The 18,888-nt window shown below is 41.2% G+C and overlaps 1 long non-coding RNA gene across 1 annotated transcript in view; it reads right to left on the reverse strand.

Annotated features, from left to right (window-relative positions):
• The window catches only part of LOC108296901, a 21,162-nt gene extending 12,147 nt beyond the window's left edge, over positions 1 to 9,015 (reverse strand). The window contains exon 1 of the long non-coding RNA XR_001822023.1: positions 8,903 to 9,015. This is a non-coding gene — a long non-coding RNA (uncharacterized LOC108296901). The remainder of the gene's footprint in view (positions 1 to 8,902) is intronic.
• Between the last annotated feature and the right edge of the window lie 9,873 nt (positions 9,016 to 18,888).

Here is an 18,888-nt window from a genome sequence, read left to right on the forward strand (position 1 = left end):
ATTTTTTGTAGTTTTAGTAGAGACGGGGTTTCACCATGTTGACCAGGATGGTCTCGATCTCTTGACCTCGTGATCCACCCGCCTCGGCCTCCCACAGTGCTGGGATTACAAGCTTAAGCCACCGCGCCCGGCCTAATTTTGTATTTTTAGTAGAGATGGGGTTTCACTATTTTGACCAGGCTGGTCTCGAACTCCTGACCTCAGGTGATCCGCCCACCTCAGTCCCCCAAACGGCTGGGATTACAGGCATGAGTCACCGCACTTGGCCATGTTTGTGTCTTAATTTAATTCAATTAAAAAGTTTTTTTTTGGAAGGGGGTCTCACTATGTTGCCCAGGATGGAGTGCCATGGCTATTCATAGGCACAGTCCCACTACTAATCAGCGTGGGAGTTTTGACCTGCTCTGTTTCCAACCTGGGTCAGTTCACCCCTCCGTAGACAACCTAATGGTCCCTGCTTCTGAGGTCACCATATTGATATTAAACCTAGTGCAGACACTCAGTTGGCATAGGGCACTACAGCCCAGAGCTCCCAGGCTCAAGCCATCCTCCTAGCTCAGCCTCCCAATTAGCTGTGACTACAGGCATGTGCCACTGCACCTGGCCATTTTTGACAAAAAGTTTAAAAAGCAAAACAAAATTAAAAATTTTAAAATGGAGAAAAGCATATAGAATAAGGAAATAAAGAATTTTTGTATAGCTGTCCGTGTTTGTATTTTAAGGTGATTGGTATTACAAGAGAGTAAACAAGTTAAAAAATTAAAAAGTTTATAACATAAAAAAGTTACAGTAAATTAAAGTTAATTTATTATTAAAGAAAGAAACAAATTGTAAAATAAATTTAGTGTAGCCTAAGTGTACAGTGTTTATAAAGTCCATAGTAGTGCACAGTAACATCCTAGGCCTTCACATTCACTCACCACTCACTGACTCACCCAGAGCAACTTCCAGTCCTGCAAGCTCCATTCATGGTAAGTGCCCCATGCCACTTTTAAGTTGTACCACATTTTATCTTTTATATCATATTTTTAGCGTACCTTTTCTAGGTTGAGATACACAAATACTTATCACTGTGTTTGCAATTGCCTGTAATATTCAATACAGTAACTTGTACAGGTTTGCAGTCTATGAGGAATAGGCTACACCTTCTAGGTTTGTGTAAGCATACTCTATGATGTTTGCACATCAAAGAAATTGCCTAATGACACACTTCTTACAATGTGTCCTGGTTGTTTAGTGATGCATGACTCTACTTAATGCATCAGACAGCACTTTGTTTAGGGAGTACCATGGTTCTGGTTCTTAAGAAGTTTTGGAGGTAGGGAGCATGATTATTTATGTGAAACACTCAATGAACAATTAGGTTATGTGTTTAAATATGTTGACTTTGTGGTAGTGATGTGAGCTCCAGAGAGTAGAGCTGTGTTGATGGAATAATGATGGAATTATGTCTTTAGGGGTGGATCTTCTGTTGACCTTGGTGGATAGATTTAATTGAGTTGACAAAAAGAAGATGGGCTTCTAACTGGAGAGGAAGAACACCAATCAAGGCCCAGAGGTGAGGAGGAGTGTGGTGAACCAAAGCACTAGAGTTTGTCATTTCCACTCCCATTCTTCGACCCCTCTTTCTCCTGAAGTGAAAAGAAACACCCACCTCAACTTTCAGCATGACTTTCAACAAGGGTTGTCTTTGAGCCTCAGTCTCCTTGATACAGAAAAGCTGGGCTCCTGGCTAAACGTCACCCTGAATCCTGGAACTGTGGCCCTAAGTGAAATATTTGAGCCCATTTTTCCACCCAAATGTTGCCTTTTTAGCCTGTCCTTCCCCTATCCTGTGCCCAAAAAAGACTGTAGCTGGCAGAGCAACAGAAGCAGCTGAGTGGCAATCAGAGAAGCAACTGAGCATCAGAGACTACGGATAGACGTGGCTAACTTCAGATGGTACAGCTTCGGTGAGGAACCTGGCTGGAGATGGCTGGGCTTCAGGGAAAGAACTCCTTCCCACCCCCTTTCCAGTCTGCCTTTCTGTTGAGAGCCACCCATCACCGAATGAATTCTTCCACATGCATCGCCCTTCAAATGGTTCATGGAACCTGATCCTTCCTGGATGCTGGACAAGAACCCAGGTGCTGAGAGGGCGGGGGCTGCCACCCTGACCCTACACTAAGCCGGTTAGCACTTGGCTGTTTCCAGACATAAGAGCTGGAAGAGCATTGGTTGTAACATGCTTGGAAGACACTGCCGGGCCTGCACAGAACCTGCTCCTACCAGAGAGGAGTGATTGGCTGGTTCCAGCATTTCTTCACTCCAGTTCCCTCACTCTCTCACTTGCACGCTTCTGCCTGTGAGGAGTGGCCCATGCTGGTTGAGTGAAATGAGCCGCTCCAGTTCCTGCCTATGAAGGTGGTCAAGGGAACTATGCCATCTCATCTGGAGGCTTGCCCGGGATACGTCAGACAGGTGAGTACATGAGGAAATGTCTCTTTTGGGTGAAAGGGATGTTGGCTCTGTGGCTGTTTTCCTTCATGGAGGTCTAGCTGTCACATGGGGCTGGAATAAGGTCATGGGGAACCAAAGGCATCTGGCTGATGCCATCCCTCAGTATTGCTGGAAGGCCCCAAAACTAAACTCCATCCATCACTGCTGTAAAGGGCGTTGGCCAAAATCGCCAGACTTTGCTGTGATATCTTCATATCTTTTCTTCTTTGATGGCTTGAAATGGCTTCTATCTCTTTTATAATGTTAAGCGTTTTGCTACAAACTGCAGAGATGTTATGTAGAATGAGTGTTTGGCCTAGCCATTAGATATGCAGTTCAGAACAATGTGATTCCCATTTGTTCTTAGAGGTGCCATCCCTACCCTCACCCCAACAGCTGCAGGCAGGCATGGTGCGTGGTGGTTCCTCTGCTTACCCCCTCCCGTCCCTGCTTAGGAGCCTGGGTGTGTCCGCCACATGCGTGTGCCATGTTCAAGGGCCAAGCAGGGCAGGAATGAGCAGAGCACGCCTCCCAATCCCCAGGGCTGCCTCAGGAGTTAGGGGTCCCATGCAGCTGAATGGCCGGCCCCTCCCACTTGCCTGGAAAAAGGATGGGAAAGGGATCTTTTCCTAAAGCCTGACTGTCTCCTGTTGGATCTCTCTTCAAAGCTGCACTGTCTGAAGTTGGCTGCATTTTTCCATAGTCTCTGACACTCAGTTACTTCTCTGACTGCCACTCAGCTGTTTGTACCTCGACACTCAGCTGCTTGTGTTGCTCTGGCCCTGAAATTTTCTATGGGCATAGAATAGGGGTGGGGCAGGCCAAAAAGGCAACATTTGGGTGGAAAAATGGGGTCAGCCGTTTTCACTTAGGGCCATGGTTCCAGGATTAAGGGTGAGGTTTAGCTGGGAGCCCAGCCCTTCTGTATCATCCTCATCTGTGAGACAAAGGTGCTGATGGCCCAGGCAGCTCTAGATCCGAAGGTTCCACCACAATACCCAGTCTTCTTGTTTTACTTACTAAAGGCTATTAACGTGACTGATCCCAAAAGTATAACGCCAGCATTCAGGTTGCTAGTGTAAACCACAGCTGTCAAACCATCTGAACAGGCAAACAGAGAAAGAAAGCTACGTTTGACTCACTCTTCTGAAAGTTGCTCCTGCTTCAAGTACTCTGTATGACACAATTTAGGCCTCTCTGCCTCTGTTCTTTTCATTGTTCAATCCCCTCAGGCCTTAGCAATGTCATTTACAGACTTAGGGTAAACGCAGAAGCCGGAGACTGCTGCCTCAATGTCTACTGGACTCCACTAAGAAGTAGAGTGTGCCAATGTAAGCACTTGTGTGGTTAGAGTAGCCTCACCTGAGATGGTATGAATGCCAGCAATTTTCAGAAAGATTGTGGTGATCAGGTAAACATCTGTTTCCCAAACTAGCTTCGTAAACATGGCGGAAGAGAAAACCTGTAACTGAAGTGAATACAGAGTCAGCAGGCTGCACTTTCACTTTCAGCTAACTCTGCAATGATTCCACAAAGACACTGACCTTAGATGCGGTCTACCAGAGGTGATATCTGACTAGCACTACATCGCCAGTGGACACTGGCTGAGGTTCACCCAAGCATAGGCTTGTGCCCTGTGAGTTCAGCCAAGGTTAGTACTTTTAGGGTTTGAGTTAACCCAGTTCTTCCAGTTGGCACAACTTAGCCTCTTCCACTCTGGAGAGGGAGTTAGCTCAGAGAGTTAGTTGTTCTTACAGTTCTACCACTGGAAAAAAGGAATGGGAATGACATCTCAGAGATCAGCAAACTTTTCCTGTGAAGGGTAGTTTGCTGGCGACATACCATCTCTGTTTTTTACAACCTTTTAAAACTATAAAAATCATTCTTAGCTCAAGGGCTGCACAAAGCCCATCATTAGCTGGATTGGCCTGCCGACCGGATTTGTTGAACCCCGGCTTAGCTGACACTGATTTTGAAACATCTGCACATCATTAAACTGGATTACCCCTTGCTTTGTTATTCTGATCTCCAAAGCTCAGGATACAACGGTCAGAGATTCATCTATCCATTTATTCACTAACTGCTTACTGAGTGTCAGTCATGTCATTAGACACTCAGCAGTGTTCAGAAGACACAAGTTACCAACATTCAGTTGCTGTCCTCTAGAGCTTATGTTTAATGGAGACAAACCACAAAGTAGGCATTTTCTATGCAGTGTAATAAGTGCCACTATTCCAGTTATTCAAAAAACATTCATGGAGTGCCTTATGTGCCAAACATGTTCTCAGGAGAAGGGGAAGGTAATGCAGTGAACAAGGCAGGAAGGCTGTTGGTCTCAGAAAGTTTGCACTGAAATGGAGAAGCCAGATTAGCAAGCGAATAAATTACTTTCGCATGGTGGCAGGCATTTCAAAGACAATACACAGAGAGTAATGAAGCTGAGTGCAGTGGTGCACACCTATAATCACAGTTACTTGGGAGGCTCAGTAGGAGGATTGCTTAAGCCCAGGAGTTAAAGTTTAAGTGTTCCTGGACCAAACCGAGGGGTGGGCTGCTTACTCTCATGGCCCAATAATGAGATGCAGGTGAACTGGGAAAGAGGAGAGTTTTTATTTCTGTAACAGGGAGAAAGTCAAAATTATCACCAGACCAACTCAAAATTACAGTTTTCTAGAGCTTATATGCCTTCTAAGCTCTATGTCTACATGTAAGTGTGCATTTATCTGAAGACATAAGTGATTAACTTCTAATCTATAACTGAGATCTGAGTACCTCTGGACCTTCCTCTGGAGTCTTAGTAAATTTACTTAATCTAAATGGGCCCAGGTGCTGGGGTGATTGTAAGGTTTATTCTCTGTAAGGTTTATTGCCGAGTTTAAAATGAAGAAACTGAGGCCTGCACGAGAACAATTAGACGCCGATTTATTCGGCTCGGGGGTGAGGCTCCGTGGTCCCAGGGAAAGAGGCCAGGGAAGTCACGCCTGACGCCGCTCAGGCGTGGGGTTATATAGGGAGGGAAGGTGCTCTGATTGGCTGTGGAGAACAGGACGTGGACGTGGCAAGCTGCTATAGGTAGGTAGGCGGGATTTCCAGTGAGCGGGCTAGACGGGGCAATATGCTATTGGGCAGGTTTTGACGGGGCTTCTTTTAAATTTTGGTGGGGTTTTCCAACGGCTGGCTAGGTGCAGAGTGCAGAGTTTAGTGTTGAGTGCAGATCCTGGTGCTGAGTGCAGAGGGGATTTCCAATGGTGGGCTAGGTGCCAAGTGCAGAGTTTAGTGTTGAGTGCAGAGGTGGGCGTGGTGAAGCTAGATGCTGAGTGCAGATTCTGGTGACGTCATTTCAGGCGTGGAGAGGGATGGGCGTGTCCACGCTCCCCGTGAGGCAACCGGCCTTACAGTGATTATCCTTATCTTGTCTCCTGATAAATTATGGAGATTTGGGAAGTTCCTGCAGACCTCCAATAAACTTGTTTGTGGAGAGACCTGGGGAGCTTCTTCGGACTCCCAATAAAACTTGTTTAATCCTAAATGGGTCCTGTTAAGAATTTTTTTTTTACCTTATCATGCTTCAAGGCCCAGGAAAGGCCTAGGCAAAACTTTTGGTGGACCTTTGTTAGATTACAGCATTTGTATAAGAACTCTGGCTCTATCAGCTTTTAATATTTAACTTAACCACTCAGTCAGTGCAGAAGCAGTTGTTTCAGAGGCCTGTGTTAGTGAGACCCAGTCTGCCACAGTAGTGGGTGATGATTACATTTATGAATAGCCACTGCACTCCAGCCTGGGCAACATAGCAAGACCCCTCCCCCCCATCTCTAATTAAAAACCAAAACTAGAGTAATGGAATAGAGATTGACTGGGTGCATTCTTGGAAGGCCTCTTCAAGGAAGTGCTGTTTTTCTTTCAAGGAATCATACAGGGAGTCAGCTATGCAAAATCTGGGGGAAGAACATTCCAGACAGTACCGAGCAAGTCTAAAGGGTTTTGAGTTGGAATAAGTTTGCTGGACTTGAGAATCAATAAGGCAAGCAGTGGGACTAGAGCACAGTGTGTAAACGGGAGGAAATAAGGAGACCCATTTAGAAAGGTAGACTGGGGCTTCAGCAGGGCAGCCCTTAAAAGCCATAACAAGTAGTTGAAGCTTTCTTGTACAGGTGGTGGAAACTCCTGTGTTCTTTTAAGCACATGACCTACTGATATGTGATGAGTCAGCCCAAGCTTTCCTGGGAATACAGTGGAGGGACCTGTAGGCTTGGGGGGTAAAGAAGATGCTTCTGCCTTTTATTTTTTGTGAATATTATTAAGTTACTTTTTCTCTACTCTGGATTAACAGCAAAGGGCACAACAAGTAATTTAGGGGCCCAGAATAAATTTCTGGGGTAAATCCAGCATAAGCTTGAGTCCCACCTGTTGCTTTTTTTTTTTTTTTCTTGGTTCTGTTTCTTGGGCTGGCTTTTACATAACTTGCTGACATCTTGTTGAATATATAGAAGAGTAAATACAGAATGGAGAGGAGGATCTCACTCTGATAGCTACCAAACCTCTTCTTGAAAGATTCTGGCACTGTTACCACCTGTACAAGCAATGAGACAGATCACCACCAACAGTGAGTGCCGAAGAGGCAGACCCACGGGGATGAGTCTTGCTCACAAGCTGGCTGTTATAGAGAAATGGCTGATTCTGGGAGTAGCCCATGAATATAAGAATGGGGAGTCAGTGCCTCTGGCACCTGTTAAGATGGGAGAAATAAGAAAGGAGAATCAACACCACTGTCTCCAAGGAGTTTGGAATCCAGCTTCTTGTGCAATCTTTGATGCAGAAGAAAATCCAGCTAACTGAGAATGGTAATGATGACAAATCCCTTTTATAGAATAATCATAGAGCAAAATCAAGTGCTTAATCACATGGTACAAAGATAGCCAGTCTTCAAAAGAGACAGGTCCTGACTCCACAGCTCTGTGACTTGTCCTGTGCCAACACTGCCAGTGTGCACACTGGTGTCCCACACAGTCCTGCTCTATCACTGCCAGTGTGCACACTGGTGTCCCACACAATCCTGCTCTATCTCAGGCTGTGCACACCAGGAGGACAGGAACCATGCCTGTTTTGTTCACTATATTCCTGGACCATAGCTTAGTACCTGGCTCATGGTAAGTGAGGAGATGCTTGTTCAGTGAATATTATTCCACTGTCTCTCCTATTCTCTTATGTTCTTGTCCATTGACCCCAAACATGTCTATTTTAAGTTCTATCTCAAATTCTACCTGCTTTATCAGACTTACCTGGGGACTTCATGAGAAGCATATGCCCTCTTCTAAATACCTATAGCTTTTATTATTTTCACCTTTCATTTGGCTCTAAATCATAGATGGCTCACTTTCCCAGCAAGGTCCCAAGCTTCCTCAGCTGTTTCACACTTACTACTTATATATTTGCTAGGGGTTCCATAGCAAAGCAAACTGTTCATTCTGCCCTGCTTTGCCTTTTCTGGAGAAACCTCAGTAAAAGCAATAGCCCAACCCTTCTCCTTGGTTCTGCTTTTGCCTCCTGACCACTTGATACCTTTCCCATGTGGTCCTGCATGACGTGCCACGCCTCCTGTCTATAGGACCTGTGAGTATAAGAAACTATTTTCCCCTCTGAGCTTCTCCTGTGTCTCCCCTGTGGCTGCACCCAACCCACCTGACAGCTCATAAAAGAATACGAAAGAGTGTGTAGTGATATCTTATTATTTACTTATTTTAGCAATGGTGTCTTGTTCTGTTGCCCAAACTGGCCTTGAGCTCCTGGGTTCAATCAGTCCTCCCACCTCGGCCTCCCAAGTAGCTGGGAATATATTCGTGTGACACGATGCCTGGTTTGGTATCTTATTTGAATTAGCATTTCCCTAATGATTAACCATAACTTTTAATATAATTATTTGCCATTTGTATATATCTTTTGGTTAAGCATCTGTTCAAAATTTCTTGTTGGCCGGGCGCGGTGGCTCACGCCTGTAATCCCAGCACTGTGGGAGGCCGAGGCGGGTGGATCATGAGGTCAAGAGATCGAGACCATCCTGGTCAACATGGTGAAACCCCGTCTCTACTAAAAATACAAAAATTAGCTGGGCATGGTGGCGCGTGCCTGTAATCCCAGCTACTCAGGAGGCTGAGGCAGGAGAATTGCCTGAACCCAGGAGGCGGAGGTTGCGGTGAGCCGAGATCGCGCCATTGCACTCCAGCCTGGGTAAAAAGGGCGAAACTCCGTCTCAAAAAAAAAAAAAAAAAAATATGCAAAATTTCTTGTTAACTGAGTTACAAGTTTTAAATATATACAGATTCTGGATATAAGTGTTTTATTGTAAATATGTTCTATAAATATTTTTGCCCAGTCTCTAGTAGATTAGCTTTACTTTTTTCTTTTATTTTTAAATGACACATACTAATTGTACATATTTATGGCATACAGAGTAACATTTTAATACATGTGTACAGTATGGAGTGATAAAGGTAATTAGCATATTGGTCACCTTGAACACTTAATATTTCTTTGTGTTGTGAACATTCAAAAGTCTCTTTCTAGCTTCTCAAAAATATACACTAAATTATTTTTAACCAACTTTACCCTACGGTGCTACAGAACACTAGAACATATTCCTCCCATCAGCTGCATTGTTAACCAACCTCTCTCTATCCTCCCCAGACCCCCATTCTTCCCATTTCTAACAGCTCAGATTTTTTAGTTCTCATATATAAGTAAGAACATGTGATATGTATCTTTCTGTGTCTGACTTATTTCTCTTAGCACGATGTCCTCCAGGATCATCCATGTTGCTGTGAATGATGAGACTATTCTTTTTATATGGCGGGATAGTGTTCCATTGAGTATATATACCACATTTTAAAAACCTCTTCATTTGCTGATAGACATTTAGGTTGATTCCATATCTTGGCTATTGTGAACAGCCCTGCAATAAATATGAGTGTGCAGATATACGTATGTCTTTGACATACTGCTTTCCTTTTGTTTGGATAAATACCCAGTAGTGAAATGGCTGGATTGTGTGAGATTTCTATTTTTAGCTTTTTGAGAAACTTCCATACTGCTTTCCGTAATGGCTGTACTAATTTACATTCCCACCAACAGTGCATAAGAGTTCCCTTTTTTCCATTTCTTCACTAGCATTTGCTACTATCTTTTTGATAACAGCCATTCTAACTGGAGTGAGACGTGGTTTTGATTGGCATTTCCATAAGGATTGGTGATGTCGAACATTTTTAATATACTTTTGTACCATTTAAATGCCTTCTTTTGAGAAATGTCTACTCAGATACTTTGCTAATCTTAAAATTGGATTATTTGGGGTTTTTGCCTTTGAGTTGTTTGAGTTCCTTGTGTATTATGGATATTAGTTCTTTGTTGGATGAATAGCTTGCCAATAGTTTTACCCACTTAACACGCCTTCTCTACTCTGCTGATTGATTCCTTTTCTGTGCAAAAGCTTTTAAGTTTGATATAGTCCCATTTGTCCATTTTTGTTTTTGTTGCCAGTGCTTTACCCATAAAATAAAGTTTTACCTATTAAATCTTACTTATAACATTAATTATTTGTACACATTTATGGGGTACAAGTGTAATTTTGTTACATGTGTAGATTGCATGTTGGTGAAGTTACTCATAAAATCTTTGTCTAGACCAATGTCCTGAAGCAGTTCTCTTACATTTTCTTCTAGTTTTATAGTTTCAGATCTTACATTTAAGTCTTTAATCCATTTTGAGCTGTTTTTCATATATGCTGAGAGATAGGGATCAAGTTTTATTCTTCTGCATATGGATATCCAGTTTTTCCAGCACCATTAATTGAAGAGGGTGTTCTCTCCCTCATGTATGTTCTTGATGCCTTTGTTGAAGATCAGTAGGCTGTAAATATGTGAATTTATTTCTAGGTTTTCTATTCTGTTCCATTGGTATATGTGTCTATTTTTGTGCGAATATGATGCTGTTTGGGTTACTATAGCTGTTTAGTATATTTTAAAATCAGGTAAGGCCGGGCGCGGTGGCTCAAGCCTGTAATCCCAGCACTTTGGGAGGCCGAGGTGGGCGGATCATGAGGTCAAGAGATCGAGACCATCCTGGCCAACACAGTGAAACCCCATCTCTACTAAAAATACAAAAAAAAATTAGCTGGGCCTGGTGGCATGCGCCTGTAGTCCCAGCTACCCGGGAGGTTGAGGCAAGAGAATTGCTTGAACCCGGGAGGTTGAGGCAAGAGAATTGCTTGAACCCGGGAGGCGGAGGTTGCAGTGAGCTGAGATCGTGCCACTGCACTCCAGCCTGGCACCTGGTGACAGAGCAAGACTCTGTCTCAAAAGAAAAAAAAAAAAATCAGGTAGAGTGATTCCTCCAGTTTTGTCCTTTGTTCTCAGTATTTCTTTAGTTACACAAAGTCTTTTGTGGTTCTATGCAAATTTTTTCATTTTTTTCTGTTTCTGTAAAGAATGTTGATATTTTGGGAGGAATTACCATTTTTTTTTCTTTTCTTTCACTTGTGTCTCACTCTTAATTCCTGCAGCAGGAATTACTTTTAATCTGTAGATTGCTTGGAGTCGTATGGTCATTTTAACAATATTCTTTTAATTCACGAGCATAGGATATCTTTACATTTTTTGGTGTCCTCTTCAATTTATTTCATTAGTGTTTTTTAGTTTTTATCATTGATAAATTTTGCCTCCTTAATTAAATATATTCTTTGGTATTTTATGTTTTTGATAGCTATTCTAAGTGGAATTAACTTCTTGATTTCTTTTTCAGCTAGTTAATTGTTGGTGTATAGAAATGGTACTGATTTTTGTATGCTGATTTTGTATCCTGAACATCACTGAATTTATCAGTTCTAATGTTACTGGTAGTAGAGATCCATATTACCCCATGTTACCAGCAGCCTGTCCACAAGGGTCCATAGCAACTTCAGTTCTTGCCTCCACAGAAGAAAGAATTCCACTGAGGGGCATAAAGCAGAACAAGAAACAGAGGCAAGTTCCAGTGCAGAAATGGAAGTTTCTTTGAAAAGGTCTTAGAACAGGAAAGAAAGGAAGGTGTACTTGGGAGAGGGCACTTAAAGGTTAAAGGGAGAAGGTCAAGTGCCCCGTTTAACTGTGATCCTAGGACTTTTATAAGCTCACCTCTTTCCTATGATTATTCCCTTAGGGTGGGCTTTCCGTGTGCCCAGTGCTTTCCTTACCCTTTGGAATTGAGCATGCACAGTGTACTTAGGGGGTTATACACATGCCAGATGCCCATCTGAGGCTTTCTTCCCTCTTCTGTGGAGTGTGCCCCTGGAATATTATACTTCACCATTTTTGTCTCTTAACATGCATGCCCAGTAAGTTGCTTTCCCTGGGGCCTGCATTCAGTTAACATTTTGATGTTAACAGGTGTGGACCAGGAAATGACCTCCACCTGGTGTTGTTGAATTATTACTTTTAGAGAAGCAATGTGATAATTGCCAAGCCATCACCCAGCATTCCCAGCATTTCTAGTTGGTGGAGGGGGAGAACCCTCTCCTCCCACTCATGCCTAACTACCTGTACCCTAAGAGTTTTTTGGTGAAGACTTTAGGTATACATATGAACATGATCAGGTTGTCTGCAAAAAGGGATAATTTGCCTTCCTCTTTTCCAATATGGATGTCCTATATTCCTTTCTCTTGCCTAATTACTCTGGCTAGGACTTTCAGTACTATGTTGAGTAAGACTGGTGAAAGTCGGCTTCCTTCTATTCCAGATCTTAGACGAAAGCTTTTAGCTTTTCCCCATTCAGTATGAAGTTTTTGTGGGTTTGTCATATAAGCTTTATTGTGGAGGGACGTTAAAATTATCAAATACTTTTTCTGCATCTATTGAGATAATCATATAGATTTTGTCCTTTATTGTGTTGATGTGACATATCACATTTTTTGATTTGTGCATGTTGAATCACCCTTGCATTCCTGAAATAAATCCTTTCTCTATTGTGGTGTAGTTTTTGATGTATTGTTGGATTCAGTCTGCTAGTATTTTATTGAATATTCTTATATCTCATGAGGGATACTGGCCTGTAGTTTTTTTTTTTTTTTTNTTGTGTCTGTCTAGTTTTGGTACCAGACAGAGTACTGATACTCTGGCTAGAGTATGCTGGCCTCACATAATGAGTTTGGAAGAATTCCTTCCTTTTCATTGTTTTGGAATAGTTTGAGGAGAACTAGGGTTAGTCCTTCTTGGGAAGTTTGGTAGATAGTAGAGTTTTTATTACTGATTAATGTGGTTTGGATTTGTGTCCCAGTCCAAATCTCACATCAAATTGTAATCCCCAGTGTCAGAGGAGGGACCTGGTGACCTTCTCCCTTTAACCTTAAAGTGTCCTCTTCCAAATGCACCTTCCTTTCTTTCCTCTTCTAAGGTATTTTCAAAGAAACTTCCATTTCTGCTCTGGAACTTGCCTCTGTCTCTTTTTCTGCTTTATGCCCCTCAGTGGAATTCATTTTTACTGAGGAGGCAAGAACTTGGGTCATGGGCAGGGGGGATAAATACAGAGGAATAAATAGTAAGTTGTAATATTTGTTAGGGAAACCCTTGATGTTCTCATGATAATGAGTAGATTTTCACAAGATCTGGCTGTTTAAAAGTCTGTAGCACCTCCCATTTCAGTCTCTCTTTCTCCTCTGGCCATGTAAGACATGTCTGCTTCCCCTTCATCTTCTGCCATAATTGTAAGTTTCTGATGGCCTCCCCAGTCATGCTTTTTGTACAGCCTGTGGAACTGTGAGTCAGGTAAGCCTCTTTTATTTATAAATTATCCATTCTTGGGTAGTTTTTGTTTTTAAGCAATGCAAGAATGAACTAATAGAACTGGTACCAGAGAAGTGAGGCATTGCTATTAAAATACCTGAAAATGTGGAATTGACTTTGGAACTGGGTAATGAGCAGAGGGTAGAGGGTTCAGAAGAAGACAGAAAGGTGAGGGAAAGTTTGGAATTTCCTAAAGACTTGTTAAATTGTGACCAAAATGCTGATGATGATATGGATAATAAAGTTTGGGTTGAGGTGCTCTCAGGTAGAGATGAAGAACTTATTGAGACATGGAGCCAAAGCCACTTTTGTTATGTCTGAGCAAAAAGATAATCCAAAACTGATATATTTAAAAGGGAAGCAGAGTGTAATAGTTTGGAAAATTTGCATCCTGGCCATGTGGTAGTAAAGAAAAACCCATTTTCTGGGAATGAATTCAAGTTGGATGCAGAGATTCGCATATGTAAAGAGGAACCAAATGCTGATAAAAAAGATAATGGGGAAATGCCTGGAATGCATTTTAGAGATCTTTGAGGCAGCTTTCCCATCACAGGCCTGGAGGCCTGGAAGGGAAGAATGATTTTGTGGGCCAGGGCCTGCTTTGTGCAGCCTTGAGGCACTTCTGCCTGTATCCCAGCTGCTTTAGTTTCAGCCATGGCTAAAAGAGCACCAGACACATATCAGGCCACTGCTCCTGAGGGTGCAAACCATAGTCCTTGGTGGCTTCCATGTGGTGTTAAGCCTGTAGGTACGCAGAGGACAAGAGTTGAGGCTTGGGAGCTGCCACCTAGATTTCAGAGGATGTGTGGAAATGCCTGGATGTTCAGGCAGAAGTCTGCTGCAGGAGTAGAGCCCTCATGGAGAACCTCTACTAGGGCAATGCAGAAGGGAAATGTGGTGTTGGAGCCCTCACACAGAGTCCCTACTGGGGCACTGTCCAGTGGATCTGTGAAAAGTACGTCATGGTCCACCAGACTCCAGAATGGTAGATCCACCAATGGCTTGCACTGTGCACCTGGTAAAGCCACAGGCACTCAATGCCAGCCTTGAAAGCAGCTGTGGGGGGCTATACCCCACAGAGACACAGGGGTAGAGCTGCCCAAGGCCTTGGGATCCCACCCCTTGCGTGAGTGTGACCTGGATGCAAGACATGGAGTCATAAAAGATTAGCTTTAAGATTTAATGGCCACCCTGCTGGGTTTTGGACTTGCATGGGACTTGTAGCCGTTGTTTTGCCTAATTTCTCCCTTTTGGAATGGGAGTATTTAGCCAATACCTGTACCCCCATTGTATCTTGGAAGTAATGAACTGGTTTGGATCTTATATGCTCATAGGAAGAAGACACTTGCCTCATCTCAGATGAGACTTAGAACTATGGACTTTTGAGTTAGTGCTGGAATGAGTTAAGACTTTGGGGGACTGTTGCAAAGGCATGATTGTATTTTGCAATGTGAGAAGGACATGTAGTTTGGAAGGGGCCAGGAGCAAAATGACAGAGGTTGGCTTTGTGTCCCCAGTCAAATATTATGTTGAATTGTAATCCTCAATGTTGAAGGAGGGACCAGTGGGAGGTGTTTGGATCATGGGGTGGACTTCCCCTTGTTATTCTTGTAATAGTGAGTTTTCATGAGATCTGGTGATTTGAAAGTCTGCAGCATGTCCCCCTTCACTCTCTCTCCCTCCTTCTCTAGCCATGTAAGATATGCCTGCTTCCCTTTTGCCTTCTTCAATGATTATTAGTTTCCTGAGGCCTCCCCAGCCATGCTTCCTTACAGCCTTGAAACTGTGAGTCAGATAAACATCTTTTCTCTTAAATTACCCAGTCTCAGGTAGTTCTTTATAGCAATGTGAGAACAGACTAATGTACTGATTCAATCGCATTACTTATTATTGCTCTGTTCAGGTTTTCTTTCTTCCTGGTTCAATCTTGGTAGTTATATGTGTCTATGAATTTATCCATTTCCTCTAGGTTTTCTAATTTGTTGGCATATAGTTATTCATAATAGTCTCTAATGACCCTTTGTATTTTTGTGGTATCAGAAAATTACCGCAGAATGGTAATGTCTCCTTTTAGTTCCTGATTTTATTTATTTGGGTCTTCTCTGTTTTCAGTGTAGCTAATGGTTTGCCAATTTTATCTTTTCAGAAAACCAACTTTTCCTTTTGTTGATCTTTTGTATTATTATTATTATTTTTTGATACAGGGTCTCACTCCAATGCCCAAGCTGGAGTGCAGTGGTGTCATCTCTGCTCACTGCAACCTCTGCCATGTGGGTTCAAGTGATTTTCCTGCCTCAACCTACTAAGTGGCTGGGATTACAGGCACCTACCATCATGCCCAGCTGATTTTAATATTTTTAGTAGAGATGGAGTTTCACTATGTTGGACAGGCTAATCTTGAACTCCTGACCCCAAATGATCTGCCTGCCTCAGCCTCCCAAAATGCTGAGATTATAGGTGGGAGCCACCATGCCTGACCCTTTTGTATTTTTTTTTTTAAATCTTGATTTCATTTAGTTCTTCTGTGATCTTTATGATTTATTTCCTTCTTCTAATTCTAGGTTTTGTTTGGTCTTGCTTTTCTAGTTCCTTGAGGTAGATCATTAGGTTGTTTATTTAGAATCTTTTTTACTTTTTTTGATATATGTGCAGAAAGATTGCTATAAGCTTCCCTTGTAACACTGCTTTTGCTCTGTCTCATAGATTTTGGTATGTTGTATTTTATTTTCACTTGTTTCAGGAAATTTTTTGATTTGCTTCTAAATTATTCCTTGAACTAATGGTTGTTCTGGAGTATGTTATTTAATTTCCATGTATTTGTACAGACTCCACAGTTCCTCTTGTTATGGATTGCTAGTTTTATTACATTTTGGTCTGAGGAGATAGGCAATATAATTTCAATTTTTAAATATTTGGTGAGATTTGTTTTGTCACCTAACATATGATATATCCTGGAGAATGTTTCATGTGCTGATGGGACAAATGTGTATTTTTTAGCTGTTGGATGAAATTTTCTGTAAATGTCTGTTAGATCCATTTGGTCTGTAGACCAGATTAAGTGCAATTTTTCTGTTGATTGTTTTTTAGATAATCTGCCCAGTGCTGAATGGGGGTGTGAAAGTACACAGCAATTATTGTATGGACTATATCTCTCTTTCAGCTCTAGTAATATTTGCTTTTTATATCTGGGTTTACTGTATTGGGTGCATGTGTATTTACAATCATTATATCCTTTTGCTGAGTTAATCTCTTTTGTCATTATTTAGTGACTTTTTTGTTTCTATGATTTTTTACTTGAAGTATACTTTGTCTTATATAAGCATAACTATTCAACCAGTCTATATCTTTTAATGGGGATATTTAAATTATTTACATTCAAGTTGATTACTGTTAGGTGAGAACTTACTTCTGTCATTTTATTAGTTCATTTCCAATTGTTTTGTATATCCTTTGTTTCTTTCTTCCTCTTTTAATGCTTATCTTTGAGATCTGGTGGTTTTATATAGTGGTAAAGTTTGATTCCATTTTCTCATTTGTGTATCTGCTCTATGAGTGAGTTTTTTACTTTTGAGTGTTTTCATGATGGTAAATATTGTCCTTTTGCTTGCAGATGTAGAACTTTCTTAAGTATTTCTTGTAGAACTAGTCTAATGGTGATAAATTTCCTTAGTTTTTGCTTGTCTGGGGAAAACTTTACTTCTCCTTCATTTCTGAAGGATAACTTTTCATGGTATTGTATTCTTGGCTGGCAATTTTTTTCCCCGTTTCAGCAGCTTGAATATATCATTTCATTCTTTCCTGGACTGTAAGATTTCTTTTGAGAAATCTGCTTTTAGTCTGATGGGGAGTCCCTTATATGTGACTTGACACTTTCATGGTTTTTGGAATTCTCTCTTTGTCTTTTGACAGTTTGATTATAATGTACCTTGGAGAGTACCTTTCTGAGTTGAATCTATTTGGGTATGTTTTGAGCTGCCTTTATCTGGCTGTTTATATCTTTTCTAAGACTTAGGAAGTTTTCAGGCATTATTTTATTAAATAGATTTTCTATGACTTTCCCATTTCTTCTGTTTCTGGAACTCCAAAAATTTGAGTATTCTTTTACTTAATGGTGTTCCATATGTCATGTAGGCTTAAATTTTTTTTTTCTTTCACTGGGTTATTTCAAATGACTCCTCTTCAAGTTCAGAAATTCTTTCTTCTGCTTTATCTAGATTATTGTTAAAGGTCTCAGTTGTATTTTTTATTTTATTCATTGAATTCTTCAGTTTCAGAATTTCTGTTTAATTCTTTTTAAAATATCTATCTCTTTAGTGCATTTATCATTCAGATTATAAATTGCTTTCCTAGTTTCTTCATATTGTCTGTGTTCTCTTCTATCTTACTAAGTTTTCTTAAGATCATTAGTTTGAATCTGTTTTCAGGCATTTCAAAGATTTCTTTTTCTTGGGCTATGTTACTGAAGAGTTAATGTGTTCCTTTGAAGGTGTCATGATTCCTTGCTTTTTGTTTCTTGGGTCCTATCTGTGCATCTGATGCAATGGTTGCTTCTTCCAGTTTTATAAAGCAGTTTTCATAGGGAAAGACTTTTCCTAAAGATGTATCTATAATGTTGGTTGGGTAGGATCTTTTGGCTTTGGTTTTGGGTGGGTTCCATACTACAATCTCCATATGATTTATTCAGCCATAAGAAACATCAGTGGTGTCTTCAAGTTCCTCAGTGGCTTAGGTTAGTTGTTTTTGAAGGCTGTGGTGAGGCTTTGCTGAAAATGAGGGTGGTTGTCCTCAGGCTCCTAAATAACAGGCTTCCTGATAGCACACTCGGGTGGTGGCAGTGATGGACTGGTACTTAGGCCCCTGGACAGTCTGCGTTGCTGCTGATGATGGTGGCAGGGGAGCCCTGGGCAAGTTCTTAATCCTCGGGTCCCACAGTGGAGTGTGTAGACACTGGTGATAGTGGTGGCAGGCCCCAGGTGACTTTTTATTGTCTTAATAATATCTTTCAAAGAGTAAAAATTTATATTTTAATGAAGTCCAAAATATCAATTTCTTTTCCTATGGTTTGTGCCAATCTAAAAAACCATTATTTACTCAATTGCCTTGATTTCGAAAAATATTTTTACTGAATATAGACTTCTTGGCTTACAGTGTTTTCTTTCCTTTTGTATTTGCATATGTTATTCTAATGGTTTTTGACCTTCAGTTTTTGATGAGGTGTCAACCATTAAGTGTATCATTATTCCCTTGTATGTACTATATTATTTTTCTTTTACTGCTTTCAAAACTTTAACTTTTTTTGCTTTCAGCAGCTTCACTATGATGTGCCTAAGTGTGGTTTTCTTTGTGTTTATTCTACTTGGTGTTTTGTAAGCTTCTTAGATCTGTATAGTAACATATTCCACCACACTTGGTACATTTTCAGTCATTTTTAAAAAAATTTCTTCCTTATCCTTCTTCTCTTCTCTTTCTGTGACTCCAATTACATGTAAGTTGGACTGGTTGATATTCAATCACAGATCTCTAAGGCTTTCCTTCTTTTTCTTCAATGTTTTCCTTGTTCTTGGGTAATTCTTATAATCCTTAAATTCACTAATTCTCTCTT

The sequence above is a fragment of the Cebus imitator genome, unplaced genomic scaffold (genome assembly GCF_001604975.1).
Source record: "Cebus imitator isolate Cc_AM_T3 unplaced genomic scaffold, Cebus_imitator-1.0 Scaffold750, whole genome shotgun sequence".
In the NCBI taxonomy this organism is placed as follows: Eukaryota; Metazoa; Chordata; class Mammalia; order Primates; family Cebidae; genus Cebus; species Cebus imitator.